The 14,071-nt window shown below is 35.5% G+C and overlaps 1 pseudogene; it reads right to left on the minus strand.

The window, feature by feature from the left end:
• Positions 1-11,305: 11,305 nt before the first annotated feature.
• Positions 11,306-12,073, minus strand: LOC110214680 (ribonuclease H1 pseudogene; annotated as a pseudogene).
• Between the last annotated feature and the right edge of the window lie 1,998 nt (positions 12,074-14,071).

Consider the following 14,071-nt stretch of genomic DNA (forward strand, 5'->3'; position numbering starts at 1 on the left):
CTCTAATAGTTTCTTTCTTTCCTGATACCGTGATTTTTAAATGTGATGGCCACATAGTGTAAGATTAAAACCGACTCATTTAAGAAGTTTTACACATTAAGTGGAAACATATTTCCAAGTGACTAAATGTTATAAATAAATATAAATAAGGAATTTTCATGTTCAATGTGCATAATGAATCTACATGTCTGTACATATACACATATTTTGCATAGGTATGTATACTCTATCAAATATACATCTCAAAAAGAATATTTTTTTTGTGTGCCAGAAAAAAAATGTGTACTACTTATTCCTAAAATATTCAAGTACAGCCCCTTTGTACTGAACACAAAAAAGTGCACCCTAACATGAATAATAGCTGTACATTAGTATCCTTTGATTGATAAAGTACATAATGAGAAGAAACTACTATGAACTGTCACGTTTATTTTTTTTTTTGTATTGTACTACTCACTTCAAATTCTTTTGTTTGGTCTCCATATCTCTCCTGATCTCTAAGCATGGATCTCCTCCAAGACCTTGTCTAGAGACCTCATCTGTGACTATATTCTCATTGTTGAAATATTAGCACTCAAGATTTGAAACATTAGCTCTTTCAAAGCAACTATTGAAAATGTTGCATCCAGCCATAATCTCTCTTCACAGTTCTTGTACCGCATCACCAGCTGCTTGACTAACTCCTTCTAGAAGATTCATAGACATCTAAACAACACATAAAAAGCAGAATTTAATTATCCACTGCCAGCCCTCCCCCAAAAAAAGTTCTCCCTTTTGTTTTCTTTTTGAGGCATTTGTTGTCAAGTGATTTATCTAGGGTCACACAGCTTATAAATATCTGAGAATGAATTTGAATTCAGTTCCTCCTGACTCCAGGGCAAGTAATTTGTCTGCTGCATCACCCAGTTGCCCCCTAAAAGGTCTCTTCTAACAAAACATTTATATTTATATTGAGGGCACCATATTTTATTCCAGTCACATAAGTTCATAATCTCACGGTCATGCTTTTTTACCTCTCTCCATTTTTTGCCCATCTCCCCCATAAATAGATCTGTACTGTCTATTCACCTTTATCATAGTTCTTAATTTTTTTTCCTACCTTTCTTTTCTTCAAACAGAATGAGTGGCAATGAGAACCAAACTTTAGGAAAATATAAGGGAAGAAAATTATAGGTAGGAATCGGAAGATAAATAGGCACCAATAGAATAAATATTATTAGATTAGATAAGGCTTATATTGTATATCTAGTTGTTATAATGAAATCTTAAAATTAGATGAATTAGATGTTTACACTTTTTTCTTTCTTTCCTGTCTATTTAATGTATATGCATCCTTTAGAGCTTATTGATAAAATAGCTACTCTTCTTACCATGGTCCTATTCACTATTCATTTTACATATCATTTATAAGAGGTCATTTCTCATATTACATTATCATTACTATGTTCTTACTCAGATTTTCTACTTTTTTCTCTCACTGTCTCTAGGGCATATTGAAAAATGACTTTCTTCCCATTCTCTCCAAAACTGCAAGTGCATGTCTATAAATGATTCAATTGTATGAGTTTTGTGTATGTGATCATAAAATATAGTCATGTTACACTGAATTTAGTTAAATGGCTACCTGGAAACATAGAGTTAGAGAAAACAATGATTTTGATAGCTAATAGGTTCATAGAAATATATTACAATGGAAAGAACAAAACCTACCCATGATATAGGATAATTGAACTAGTGAGATCAGGGATGTAGATAAAATTTTGTCCTGAGCCATTACAACAAAGCAAGGGAGAACTTCAATTGTAGAAGAAAAGAGATGGGGAAGGAATAAGAAACTAAAATGACTTTGGACAATTCACCTAATAATCTTAGATTTTTGTAAAACTATTTTGATTATAGCAATAATAAATATATTTATCTAAATGCCTCTGAAAGTCTTCATGGTATAGAGGATAAACCTCATCTACAAGCCAAGAATAATTACACTCAAGTCTCACGTCAGCCATATACTGGCTATTTAATCCTGGACAAGTTGCTTACCTTCTCAGTGCTGTGGGCAAATCTCTAAGACCATAAGCTGTTGAGAAGCTAACAACCTGAATTAATAGAGAGAGTTTTGTCGTTTGAGAATTGTTTATACCCATAAAATCAGAGGTCCAGGTACCCCTACAGAAACAACAGGAAGACTGATGAAAAAATGCTTAAAAGTATTTGATATTAAAGAACAAATAGTCACATACTCTTCTCCAGCTATCATTCACTCTTTCCAGAACTGCAGGGCACACTAAAGTAACCTCAGACAAGCTCTCCTCACTCTTCAGAGATTTCTCCTATCTCCACCTACTTTATGGGCAACAATGGCCTCAGAATACTGATTTAATCCAATCAGAATCTTTTCCTACTATCTTCAACTGATTGGAAAACTTTGCCTTTCTTATTTTCCTGTAGTTCCAAAGCTTGTGTCAGGGAGTTTCACATTAAAACTAATGATACTAAATGACACTTTTAACTCCTAGTTGTGAAACCCTAAACTGGACTGCAAAGAAAGATTCAGGCCTGCTTTCTGGTCCCTGAAGGGTTTCCCCCATCCCTAAAGCCATAGGTGGAAGTAAAAAGAAAGGCAGGCAAATCTTTGAGAAGTTTCCATCTTTTAAGCTCTAGGTGGCAGGAAAGGGCAAAGAAGGTTCTCTTTGGGGTCCAATCCAATCTCCCCTGAACAGCTGTAAAACATTTCTTCTGCTGGTCATCTTCTTTGGGCTAAGCTCAGCTCTAAGTCTTTTATCTGTCTCTGTCTCTTTCTCTCTCAATGTCTCTCTCTCTGTCTCTGTCTGTCTCCGTCTCTGTCTCTCTCTCTCTCTTTCTGTCTCTCTCCTGTATTGTACTTTCTCTGCTCTACATTCTGTTTCTATATATGTACTTCCTTATCTTCGATCTGGTCATCAACTTATCCCTATCTTAAGACAGGGTGTCTAGCTGTGTGACCTTGGGCAAGTCACTTAACCCTGATTGCCTCACCAGAAAGCAAAAAATAAAAAGTGACAAGTATTTTTTAAATGTTTACTCTATGTGAAGCAGTATTCTAAGTTCTGAGGATTCAGAGAGAAAACTTAAATGGCCCCTTGCCCTCAAGAAACATACTTTTAATGGAATTGATAATGAGAAATGTTAAAAAATTCCCATTACAAGAGGAAGAGAGGTCAGCAACAGGGAGTATAATTCAAATGAATATCTATATGGCCTTCAAACTTTAATAAAATTTTGTTTAATTGAATTGGATATTATGGGATGATTTTTTTTGTTTATTCTTTGTATTCATTTTTTTCAGTACTTCTACATGTCATCAGTGTATCTGACATTGAGAAGGGAGAAAGATAGAAGGAAAATAGGGATGGATGGATGGATGGATGGATAAATATACTCTATAAGGCATAATTGAAATAAATCACTATCTATCTTGCTCAGTAAAATTGGCAGTTGTTAAACTGGACTCCTTTTGTGAACTCATCACTTGTGTGAACCATTTACATTCTATATGTTTATTGATTTCCAATGAAATTGTCATTCTGACTAATGATTTTGTTTCAAACCATAAAACAATAATGATCTTGTTTATTTGCCTTATGTGAAAGTGGCTGCCCTCATCTTCAAGATTTCAAGGAAGATAATAACTACACTTTTTTTTTAAAGAGTGGAGGTTAGGTTTTAGAAATGGGGATGATAGAAATAAATGGTCAAAGTTGAGAAAATGAAAACAAATGAAATTAGGAATTTATTAGTTTATCTTCTAGGTTTCACAATGAAATAGACATAAATTAGATTAAAAAATCAATTTATTTGGTTTTAATATGCAAATTCATTTGTATTTTGGACTACATGTAAGATTTTTATAATACGGTAACAGGAATCACTGTAAGACAAATCAAAATTTAGGCGAAATAGGTCATTATATTAAATATTCTCACTAATGTTACTGCTGGACTAAGCTGTTAAATGTCATTTGCCCAGCCAGCAATAATTTTAATTGGTTGTTATGCCATACTGTCTCATAAAATACTGATTGTCAGCTCAGGCAGCCAGTGACGTGGACCAAGGAATGCTGAGGGGTATTGAATATATTTTCTCCAACCTTTCCCTCCTCACAAAGTCAACACAACAAGAAGATCTTAGGCAGCACCCACATTATGCAAAGTGTCTTGTGCTGCTCTAGAAATGCTAGGCTAAGGAGAGATAGTATTAAATCTCTCTACTACAACTTAGTGTCTCTTTGTAAGAAACAAGAGTATGGGAAGAAGGTGGGAAAAGAGGAAAAGAAGGATAAGAATGACCTTCATGGACCCAAGTTTTCCACAAAAGTGTCAATGTTTACAAAAGTATTAGTATGTTTATGGTCCTATATCTACCTACCAATATCTGGTTTTCCAAAAAGAAAAAGGGAATGCTACAATAGCTTCCAAAAAAGAAAACAAACAAAAAAAAAACAGTTTGAAAGAGTCTTTCCTTTTTAGAGTTAGTGTCTCCTAAAGATAGCTCAGCCTTTGGCCTAGAATAAAATTGCCCCACAGTGATCTGAAGAAAGATAAAAGATTCTGATTGCTCAATCTCTTTCTCTCACTCTCTCTCTCTCTTTCTCTCTCTCTCTCCCTCTCTTTCTCTCTTTCACACACACACACACACACACACACAGAGTATTTTAAGTTGACACCAAGGCTAAGTCTTTAAAGTTCCTGCAATGAAGGGACCCTTTTAGCTCCACACATTCTTTATAAATGAACCTAACAGACAGGACTAAAGGATAGGACAAGAGTGTTTTGGTGACCATGTGGAGGAGAGGAAAAACAATCAAGAGTGAATGATCCTATATAGGCTCTGAAATTAGAAGTCTTGAGAGAGCAAGACAAAAGGAGACAAATGCTATAGGAATTCAGAAAAGGGAGAGAACTGTGGATTGAATAATTCAAGGTAAACTTCAAGGATGAAGTAGGATTTCAGTTGTGATGGGGGCAGGGCCCAAGCCAAGATCTTTGCCCTTTGCCCCAAAGGGAATCTGACTCACAGGCCCCAGACCCTCATCTCCCTTTGAAAGCCTTAGGCTCCCTTTTGTCTGTAGGCCCCAGAAAGGCCTTCTCTGGTCTCAAACTATTCCTTATCAACTTCCTTTATCTCCTTTTGAAAGTTCTAGCCCCACCTTGATTTTGTGCAGATGCCTTTCAAACTTCTGCCTTCCTGTTCCCTCCATTATCTATTCCCATTGTCTATTCAATCTCTCTGACCTCCCCAATTAGAATTCTTACCTAGACCCTTTCCCCAACCCCCTTCTCTGGCCACCCAAAGTTACTTTAGTATTTAAGATCCACCCTAGCCCTCATTCAGATGCTGAGAATCTCATCCTCAAAAGGCTGAGAACCTCTCATGCCCTCTCATCTTTACAGGCGTCACCTGGCTGATGTGATTTATCACTAATAAACTTTTCCTCTGGCTGAAGAAGATTTGAGTTGAATTCATTCAGCAGGGCCAGATACCGAAATCTTGGGGTCCCAGCACCCCAAAAGTCCTAGACCTCTTCAAGTTGGACCTTACAAGATGAATAGGGATCTGGCAAACCCAAAATTGGTTTATATAGTGTATATAGACAATGTACAGCCTAAACTCCTAATTTTTCAAATGAAGAAATTTGAGTCCAAAAGGGGCTAAATATTTTCCTCAAGAACACTCAGGAAAGGACACTGATCACTTACAGCTCAGAGATTTTGTAAAGATGTAGTATCAAGAAGGTAGGGAGGTACCAAAGAAAACTTGGTCTCCTTTGCAGTGTGATCTGGGGCAGGTCCTACTTTAATCTGCTCAGAGTCTAGAATGATGAAGATGATATCTAACATTTTATGGTGTGATACAGGACATCCAATATTTTACTAATGACAAATCAATTGCAAAATGGTCTGTGGTCATCTGCCATGTGGTTCCACACACACATTTATTGTATTAATATATATTTGTTTACTCTACATAGTATATCTTAAACATATTATGTTTAGGTATATATGTATATTTATGTAAGTGTATATGTAGTGTGTGTATGCCTCGTTGGAAGGGAAGGTGAGCTATGTAAAAGACCTGAAAATTGTATATCAAGTTTTGCTTCTCCACCTTCACCTGAAGAATGTTGACATTGGGTAAGACTTCTAGGATATTTTCAAAGTTGAAGAACTATGAAAGAAGCTGTCACCTTCAAAAAGAATAGAGCAGAATTTAGGGAGTCAAGGGGGCAATGTGTAAAGAGATGTATTCAGAATATGCAGAAAATTTGAAATATGTAACAGGAACACTGACTGGATCTGTGCTTTCATTGATATAGAAAACTGCCTGGTGATGAAATTTCCTTCTACCAATGCAGATCACCAGTTTTTATGCAACTTATAGCTTTAGAAAGTTTCTTAAAGAACTGAACAAGCGAATAAAATAAGTGTTTACTCAGTGCATACTATGTACAAGGTAGAGTGGTAAGTGCTTTTCAGATACCATCTCATTTGGTCCTTTTAACAACCTGTGAAGAAAGTGTTATTGTTAAGCCAGTTTTATAGTTGGGTAAACCCAAGCAGAGACATTAACTGACTTGCCCAGTATCACACAGACAGTATGTTTCAGAGGAGTGATGAGGGCGGGGCCCAAGCCAAGATCTTCACCCTTTGCCTCAAAGGGAATCTGACTCACAGGCCCCAGACCCTCATCTCCCTTTGAAAGCCTTAGCTTTACCTTTTAATCTTTATTCAGATGTGCCCTAAAATCCTTAGGCTCCCTCTTGTCTATAGGCCCAGAAAGGCCTTCCTTTATCTCCTTTTGAAAGTCCTAGCCCCACCTTGCTTTTGTGCAGATGCCTTTCAAACTTCTGCCTTCCTGTTCCTCCATTATCTATTCCCATTGTCTATTCAATCTTGCCCACCTCCCCAATTAGAATTGTTATCTACACCCTTTACCCAACCCCTTTCTCTGGCCACCCAAAGTTACTTTAGTATTTAAGATCCACCTTGGCCCTCATTCAGATGCTGAGAATCTCAGGCCCACAAGGCTGAGAACCTCTCATGCCCGCTCATCCTTACGGGTGTTACCTGGCCTATATGTTTTACCACTAATAAACTGTTCCTCTGGCTGAAGAAGATTTGAGTTGAATTCTTTCAGACAGGGCCCGGTACCATGATCTTGGGGTCCCAGCACCCCAAAACCCCTAGACCTCTTCAAGGAGTACTTGAAAATAGGACCACCCCTTCGAAACTTTCAAGAAAAAGAGAAGTTCTACTACAAATGTGTTTTTGTTGTTGTTGTTGTTGTTTTGGCTCTCCTTTCTTTTTGTCACTGAAATTTCAGGGACAATAGTCTAGTAGAATTTCTGGGTCAAAAAGTAGAGACTTTCTTAGCATAAATCTAAATTGCTTTGCATCTACTCTATACCATTTATTATTCCATCTTGTGTCACCTTTGCTTATTTGTTGGATTTAAGCATAAAGCTTGGATTTTTTTCCCTCAAGATGTGATTATTAATAGTTTGGAGGATTACTTCATGTCTTTGCTTTGCAGTTGTATGTTCTTGCACTACAGTTTGCAACTTTTAAAAGAATTATGTGTTCATATACATTTTTTGGCAATTGGGGTGAAGTGACTTGCCCAGGGTCACACAGCTAGTAGGTGTCTGAGGCCAGATTTGAATTCAGGTCCTCCTGACTCCAGTGCTGGTGCTCTATCCATTATGCTAACTAGATGCCCCTATATGCTTTTGACATAATGAAATTACTTTCTTTTAGGTAGTTCCATTAGTTATTTAAGTATTTTGGGTATCAACTGTTTATGAGAGTTATCTGATAGGGAATTCAATGGGGTCATGCCAGTTGAACTAAAGAGCCATTGACATATTAATTCTTCAAAATGTTGGAGTTCTTTGAATTTGTTCTGTGTGATTCCAAGGGAACTATCTAAGAGAAATTTATGAAAACTGTAGGGAATTGTTTTTCAACTCATTATACAAAAAAAAAAATTAACAACATTTAGAACTGTCCAAAAATGTAATGAACTGCAAGAGATGATGGTGAATCCTTACCAGTAAAGGTACTCAGGGATATCTTGAATGATCATTTCTTCAGGATCCTAAATAATCACACATTACATTTCACAGTCCTTTTGTAATTCACAAAATTATAATTTACTTTCACTATTCAATTTGTTCACACAAGAATTTTGTGGACTAGTCATTATTAAAAAAGAGAATCAATAACAATAAATAATTTTATTTTGTGTGACCAAGTGATTGTGCCCAGGTTGTCTGAGTCAAAATTCATGTCATTATTATTTTCTTTCATCCAAACAACAAATAGATATGTATATATCTGGTAAATGTCTCCAGATGAAATGAAATAATATTTCTAAAGTGTTTAGCACAGTGCCTGGAATGTAGTAGGTGCTATATAAATGCTAATTCCCTCTCCTCACTCTGTTACAATTTAATATTAAACAGGGAAACTTCTTGATATATCCATATTCAAATTGTTCTGCAAAATCACGTATGTGGGTACTCACTCCTCCAGTACATATTTTTATTGTATATATCTTCTCTTGGATTATTCTTTTTCATGACTTTCTATAAATTCCCCATATTCTTTAGTTCATAGTTACAAAGGAATGTCTTTTAATACTGTTGTTCTTGTTTTTCAATTATTTTAGTTGTATCCAACACTTTGTGACCCCATCTGGGGTTTTTTGGCAAAGACAGTGGCAAGGTCAGCCATTTCCTTCTCCAGCTCATTTTGTAGAAGAGGAAACTGAAGTCAACAATATTAAGTGACTTGCTGAGGGTCAAATAGCTAGTAAGTGTCTGAATACAGATTTGAACTTGGGTCTCACTGACTCTAGGCCTGGTATTCTATCTACTATACCACCTAACTGCCCCTATTCTTTTAATATTTACTCTATCCCAAATACTCAGTTTGTCCTCCTGCAAGATGTTGCTATAAAAAAAAAATGATGGGCCTTGTTTGTTGCTCAAGCATGTCCTTAACAACATCTTTATAGTTCTTTCTAATATGCAAGTGTAATAAAGTGCTCATTTAATTCTATCAGTACTTGCTGCACCAGGTTCTCTGTGTGGGTGTTTTAAATGATCAAAATTATGACTGTAGGTTTCAAGTGTCCATCTAGTATCTTATCTACCAAAAAATAAAGGAGACAAGAATCAAAAAGCAAAGTATATAATAATGACAGAATAGTAAAGTAAATAACAAGGCAAAATCATGTTATAAAACTTTTGCTATTTCTCAAACAGTGTAATCCCCCATAGACAACTATGCCACTGAGAAAGTAAATATTGTTGAGACACTGAGTTCCTAAGGATAGATCATCTCTGAAACACCTCTTAAGACTCCATCTTCCATTGAGTAACTTTGTCTATTATCTGCTTTACTCTTCTTCCATAACTGTCATTCCTCTCTGCTTATAAAGCTCTCCTTTGCTATTTCTCTGTTGAACTGTTGTTATCATTTGGACATGTCTGAGGCTGGTGCTCCTCCTTCCTTCAAGGAAATATCATCATGCTTTTTTATAGAATATCTTGGGACAATACTTCTGTAAGGGGTGCAGGAGGGATAGCTTAGGCCGAGAGGGAATGATCAACATATTTTCATATATTTTGGAAGTCAAACTTAAAGCAATGCCTGCTCACAACAAAGAAGGGTCCCTAAGGTGTCTTTGAAGACCTTTTTAATCTGACTTTTTTTCTGATTCTACTCACCTACCACCAAATTAGAAGACCCAAAATAGAACTCTGATTTTATGAGTCAATTCCTATCACACTCTAGATAGTTTGTAAATTTACCATGTAAATTTCCTTGAAACTTCAATAAAAATGGGGAAAAAATGGCAGCTAGCCAAAAATGGATGACAAGCACTGAAACGGTCCTACTGTTAAAACGAAAAGTTTCTGTCCCCTTTAGATATTTTTGGTATCATGCTGTAGACTTCTTGCATATTTTACGTATCTTAACTCATGAGATGCCTACATAAAAATGAGTTTATTGTTTCCACTGAGTTAGAAAATTTGGTATTCTCAGTTTACCAGCAATAATTGATTTATTGGTTAGCTGTTGTCTTATTGTATTTTATCTAAACCATGGATTTGTTTTAATCCTTTTAATTTTTTAAGGGGAGACAGACATTTGAATTCCAATCAACTAAAAGGAATCAATAAACACTCAGTAGGTGCCTGCTGTGTGCTGGGCATTTTACTAAGCATGAATGATACAAAGAAAACAGTGGAATAATCAAAGAACTTATATTGCAACATTTACGTATATAAGTATATATAAAACATATGCAAAAAGTGTACTGTGCATATGTGTGCTTGTGTGTGCATATGAAAATGCATGTAACATAAGCACGTATTATATTTCTTTTATATATATCACATATATAGTAACACATGCAGAGTAAACCATGCTAAGGAATATATAGATATTATGGAGACACAGTCTTTAAAAATCTTGGCTGGGCTTTATAAAGGTAATAATGTCTTCTGATCAACTTTACTCAGAAAAAAATGTATATCCATGCATTTCCTTTTTCAAAGGAATATCTTCTAAATGTAGAAATAAAAAATAGACTATACCTGAGATTAAAGATGAGTACATTTTGTGGGTCATGAACCACATGGAAGAATATTCCTAAAGGAAGTTGTTAGAACTAAAATGTAGAATAATTTCTTGATTTCTATGATAAAATTCCTTTCCTAGTAGTGTGACTGCTAAACAACAATATTATCTCAATACATCCTTACTGTATGTAATGGGTATTCTAGAATGTTTATTTATAATGATGATGTTTTATTCCCTAAATCTATGTTTACAAATGATATTACTGGTATGTCACAACTGGTGACATTTTAAATATGTAATTCTCAGATATTTGGAGTATAAATATGAGACTTCTATACTATAATTTTGCAATGTTACTACCATTTGGTGGTATATTGGCCTATATTCTAAAAATTATCCTTGGATAAATCAATCCATGTTTTTTGTTTAGACAATATAATATATTCACACTTTTATTTTTCAGCCTAGTAGGCCAAGTACTTATTTGTCACTTCTTTAAGTGAATGGTAGTTTAATACACTGAACCATATTTCAGTAGAAAGGTACACAATCTTTCTGAGCAAACAGGAATGTTCCCAAGTCCATCTGCAACAGTTTATGTCTTGTAGGTAAATTTTCACACAAATCATGAGTAAAGATTAATTGGTTTGCTCTTTAATTAGATTATAACAATTATGCTATGTTGAGTCTTGAAATTTTTTAGCTCCTTCTTTTGCTAATCTATCAGCTTCTTCATTGCCTGCAAATCCTAAATGACCAGGAATGTTCACTCAGTTAATGTCTGTGGTTTGAATAACTATCAAGCTTGACAAAGTCTTTTTTGTTAATGACATCTTTTCCTGTGCTTGCTTTCCAACTGTTTTTCTTCCAGTCTTTAACCCAACTCATTATACCACTAAAAGTAAACACACTATTTTTGTAGAGAACAAGCATACTGATATTTTGACTGTTGACTGCTTTGATTTCTTTACAGACAGCATGTATTTCTGGTCTTTGGTTTGTCTGTCACCCAGGAGGTCTATCAACCACATTTAGGGGATGGCTTGGCCCCCAGTAGACACCAAGTGCTGATACTCCTCCCATTCCTGGAGCAGCAGCCTTCTGTATAAACAGCAGTTGCATTTCCCATACACAAAAACGTATCTTTGTTAGGTGAAGGTCTGGAGTCTGTATTTTGTTTTGCAAGCTTTAAGCAAGGCCTTTCCTCTTCATCTGATGGCTCACAGGGTCTCTTGTTTGGCTTTACTTCGTAGTCTTGTGTGTCACATTTCTTTTTCTGCTCTGTTGAATGATCAGAGCCTGCAATATTTCAGGCCGAGGCCAAGGCCTCATCCTCAGTAGCAAAATTATTGAATGGGCCAGAAGGAAATGGTTCACTTTTGCTTGACAACGCTCCACATCCAAAACATGTTGGTCTTGCTGCCTCTTCTCACAGCATAAAACATGCTGCCTCTCAGGCAGTCTGTGGCTGAATGCACCAGTAACAGCTCTGAGTACAGGGGCTTAGAGTCTCAGCATAGCCTGTTCTTGGTGCCTAGAGGCCACTGGGACGATGCTCCCCACAACAGGGCAAGAGAGGTTGCAGGGCTGGAGCTTCTGCCATGACATTGTCCTCACCAATGCTTGGCCACACACCCCATCTCCCACTTTTTTTCAAGAGTTGTGTTTACTTCTAGGTCTGTATCCCAAAAAAGATCATAAAAAATGAAAAAAAAAAGGGATGCATACCTACAAAAATAGCAGCTCTTTTTATGATGGCAAAATGTTGGAAATTGAAGGTATGCCCATCAATTGGGTAATAGTTGAACAAGTTGTGTAATATGAATGAAACAAAATACTGTTGTTCTATAAGAAAGGATAAGAAAGCAGACTTCAGAAAGACTTACTATATGAACTGATGCTGAATGAAGTGAGCAGAACCAGAAGAACATTGTACATAGTAACAGCCACACTGTGTGATGACTAAGTTTGATAGACATAGCTCTTCACAGCAATGCAACTGTCTAAGGCGATTCCAAGGGATTCATGATTAAAAGTACTGTCCACATCCAGAGAAGAAATTAGGGAGTCTCAATGCAGATTGAAACATACTATTTTCTTTCTTTTTTTCTCTCAAGGTTTTTCTCTTTTGTTCTGATTCTTTTTTTTTTTCACAACATGACTAATGTGGAAATTTGTTTAATATGATTGTACATGTATAGCCTATATAAGATTGCTTGCAATCTTGAGGAGGGGACACTGTGGGAAAAAAAATGCAATTCAAAATCTTATAAAAGTGAATATTGAAAACTATCTTTCCTTGTGATTGAAAAAAATACTATTAAGTAGGAAAAAATGTTGTATTTAGCAAGTGTATGAGGGAAAGCTAAAAATGGAATACTATTGTGTCAGGGAAGAGCAATTAGAAAATCAGATTACTGGAACACTACACTGTTGATGTTTAAAACCATGTATGTTTAAATAATATATTCACCATTAATTAGAGTTGTTAGTACTCATTAAAATATTTTAAAAGGCTTTAAAATTTTTTCATATAATATTTGACTTTGACACATCTTTCAGTTTACTCAAAAATATACTCAAACACTTCTAGTGCAGTCTAACCAGAAAGGGTCCGCCTTTTCTGCTTATGAGTCCAAGGAAAGCCTACATTTACTAATAACTATACCTAGTCTTCTTTTTGTACTGAGGTCTTCAGACAATTTCCAAGAGAAAAAATGGAATTATATTTCCAACTTTCCTTTTACACAGTTGTTTATGAAATATACACTTAGTCTTTACTTAGGTTTTTCTTAAGGCACTCCTGTAAGTACATATAAGAAAGCATATAAAGGCCTAAAATTGTCAATAAGAAGATAAAGTTTAAAAGTTTCAACAAGACTACTTATTAGAGTAGATGTTCTAGAATCCTAGTGAAAATATAAATGGAAATAAAAGTCTATATATTTCTGAGCTTCTTTCTGAGCCCTGCTATTGGCAGAAGTACAGAGACTTAATAAAGTCACTCATAGGTAGAGACGGTGCTTACAATTAAAAAAGGGATGCAGTCAGTGAAATATTGTATATGCAAATTGAACTACTGGTGATAGGATTCTCAAGCTTCAATACTTATTCCCACTGTGACTAACTCTTTTTAACCTTTTTGTATTTTATATTTATTTCAACAAAATGAAGAGATTGTTAGTGAGAGGAGGAGAAGCAAATAGTATTGTTCAATGATGTGCTCTCTTCCTACTGTTACTGAGTCAGTAGTATTTAATACAACCTGAAGTCAGTAGACACATCTATTTGAGGAAGTCTAGTAACATCTCTGATCTTTATTCTTTCTGATGGATAGAATAGAGAGTTGGAATGGTCAGTGTTTATGTTAAATGGTGGAACTATAATGTAGAAGACAAAGCATTGGGTTTAGAATTAAGATACATGAATTTGAGTCTGGGATT

The sequence above is a fragment of the Phascolarctos cinereus genome, unplaced genomic scaffold (assembly GCF_003287225.1).
Source record: "Phascolarctos cinereus isolate Bilbo 61053 unplaced genomic scaffold, phaCin_HiC Scaffold_4;HRSCAF=312, whole genome shotgun sequence".
Taxonomy (NCBI): Eukaryota; Metazoa; Chordata; class Mammalia; order Diprotodontia; family Phascolarctidae; genus Phascolarctos; species Phascolarctos cinereus.